Raw genomic sequence first — 3,370 nt, forward strand, 5'->3', positions numbered from 1 at the left:
ACATACTCTCTCATAATTACATATTTATATTCACCGAAAATCCCATTTTCGGTAACTCTCTAAGAGAAATAAAAGCGTCAAAATTAATTGACGTCAAAAACTCCAACAAAAGGAAATGTTCAATCATGAACCATAGCATGCATATTATTTCAAATAAAAGTCCACTCACAAATTAGGCCTAAGCCTGATGTCGATCTGGGGTCTCGTCTGCTCGAGCCTCCTCACGTCCTGTTCCAAATATAATATTAATTTCCCAACCAATAATCCAATATTTAATCAAAATAGGCAAAATTACCCGAGAGCCATAATTACGCTCATCATTGCCTAACTTCGATATTCTTACACCGGAACGATCCGAACTTAAATATCATACTCAACAGTCGTAAATACAACCTCTCCAAAATACGACTTAAATCCTACGGCCGGATTCTACATTAATTAACCGCCAAAAATACCAAACTTCGGAAATTCACAAACCTATCCAAATCTCATCCAAAAATTCCATAAATCACACCAATATACTCTTCTTAATATTCCACATTTAAAACCCTAAAAATCTCCTAACCGGCGGCCGGCAGCCGTTTTCCGGCGACCTCCTATGCTCACCAAAAATTGGCAGCATCTTCCTCTCAACCTCCTCTACAACATTCCTAACTACCACAAACTCCAATTCTAAGCCTAACCATGTCGATCGAACACAAACAACCATAAATCCCTAAAACTTTCAATTAAACAAACCTCCCTAACGAAATCGAATTTAGCCGAAACCTTTTGAGGGATTACTCACCTAGATGAGGGCTACAAGTTGAGCCAACAATCTCGGCCTATGGTGGCCGGAGGACGGAGCTCCGGCGAAGGGACAGTCGGCGGTTCCGGCGGCTTTTTCTCCTCTCCAGCGGCACCACCGGCTCGGACACTAGGCCGGGGAGGGAGAGGAGGTGACGGGGGTCCGATCTGGGCTGGTGCGGCGGCTGGTGGGTGGCCGGACGGCGGCAGTCGACGACTGGAAGTCCGGCGGGAAGAGAGAGCTCGGGGAGAGGAAAAGAAAAGAGGAAAAAAGAGAAAGGGAGGAAGAAAAAGAATGGGTTGGGCCTCCACCGGTCCAACCTATCAACCCAATTCCAAAAAAAATGAAACACCCCGAAAAATAATACCCGAATAAAAATTACTTTTTACTAGCTAAAATTTACTATTTTTACCGTCGTCGTATTTTCCCCATACGAATAATCCTCCGCACATAATCGTCCCCGAAACCCCTTTAGGGACCAATTAAACTATTTACACAATGACGGAGACGGTAAAATTCTTATTATAATCAGGCTAGTAAATAAGGTAAAAATATAAGGGTCGGGATGTGACACATTCACCCGGTTTCGCTGCACTCCTGAAAGATATGCTTCATCTCCTAGCTAATGAATTTAGAATCCTGTTAAGAATTGTTTGTAGCTACTACCCTTGATACCAATGACAACGTCTCTAAACCAAGGGGTGAGTGTACTTAATCCCATTACACACACAGTGTGATAACTTGTTGAACTTGAATCTCAGTAGCCATTCGGTCTAAGCATGAGAACACAGATCAATCTCTTCTCGTTCTTTTTTTTTCTTTGCGTCTGAGTTCTTTTTATTGCAAAATAGATTGTGTTTTTCATATTTTAAATTCTGATTTTTCTTTCTTTTCTTTTAATTTTTATTTGTTATAAAATTAGGTAGTGCCACGTCATTTGCTACATCAATTATTTTTGTGTTGACATCATATTTACAATTGATCTAGACCCTTGAATGTTTTAAAATCTTAAGATCAAGAAATAATGTTAAAATTTGTGTTAAATTTGATGTCTCTTGAACCAGACCCCTCAACAAATATCTTGTTTAACATTTTTTTTAAACTTATNNANATAAAAAAAAAAAAAAAAACTTTTTTTACACAATCTCAGATCCACTTCATCTGTCCTCCTCGACCACTCTCCTCCACCATCAGTCCATCACCCTCACTCTCCTCCTTCCTCGGCCCTCACCTCCTCTCCTTCTTCTCATTCAGTCTCGCTCCAACCTCCACCTCACCTCATTCAGGTTCGTGTTATTCGATTTGCTTCCTTTCAATTCGTTACCCACAGTTTTTCTACTTTTCTTTTACTTTCAATTTTCAACTAATTTTTCTATTAAGTTTCAGTTCCCTTTCAACATGCACGGATTCATAGTTGGCTTGAATGAACCTGGGTCCTCAGATCTGGGTCCTCCAACGACGATGAAGAAAGAGTTTCTGTTTGAGATTTGAAGGGGAGTGGTGAGGATCCGAGGGGTAGTCTTGTTCTTGAACAGTGACTCGGGGTGGGTTATTGGAAGATCGATTGTATTCCTGAATTTGGCCGGGAACCCTATGGTGGTGTTGGTGAGGAGGCTGGGTTGGTGAGGAGGCTCTCGGCGACGTTGGCAATGGTTTGAACGGAGGAGTAGAGAAGAGAGAAGTAGATGGGTGTTCTTGAAGCTTATTTTTGGGTTCATTATTCTGGTTGGGGATCACGTGAATACCAACATACCCCACTTCAAGACTTTGTCTCTCTCCTAAAAGTTAAATATTTTTTACCCCACCTATGGTCAAACCTAACGTTAACCGAAAACAACATTGTTAGTCAAGTAAAAGGGCTGACTGAAACTTGTGGTGGGCAGGTGTGCCACGTCAACTCGGTGAAATTTCACCATGTGAACCGAAGAATTTTCGAATTGAAAATGGACACTTGTCTATTAAAGAAGAAACCAACACCACCACTTGACAAGTGTCTTATGACTTTGCAATTGTTGCTGCAACTTGACGCAGCTCTCATCTCCTCACAGCCGACCAAGTGACGCCAAGTGTCACTAAACAACCAAAAAATGCTGCCACGTATTAACTTCGACGAAATTTCAAAAAATCGTTAAAAATAGTTCGGGAATTTAAAAAATTCATCGAAAAATACGACGAATTCGTGAAGACATCTACTTTCTATTTTTAAGATAAAAATCAATTTTGAGAAATTTTAAAATTCGGAATGTTACCCTTCTCTTTCAAATAAAATCCAAATATTTCATAACAAATTCAATCCTAGCAACCTTTATACCCGGATCCTCGGTTCGATTTTTCCGAAGTTTCATGCAAAGATAGACTTGCTCTAGAAAGTCTGCACACATTACACATTTCCATCCTAATCTTACTGAACTGTTCCCGATCGTCTCAAAGAAAATTAGAAAAAAGAGCAGAAAAAGAAGAAAACAAAGAAAAAGAAGTAACAAACACTGAGCTGGGTGGCAAAACCCAAGATTTGACTCACTCCCCTTGTGCCACATTTCCTAAGCCAAGGGCTATAAATAAGGGCAACCCTTGACTGAGATC

Source organism: Fragaria vesca, linkage group LG3 (assembly GCF_000184155.1).
Source record: "Fragaria vesca subsp. vesca linkage group LG3, FraVesHawaii_1.0, whole genome shotgun sequence".
In the NCBI taxonomy this organism is placed as follows: Eukaryota; Viridiplantae; Streptophyta; class Magnoliopsida; order Rosales; family Rosaceae; genus Fragaria; species Fragaria vesca.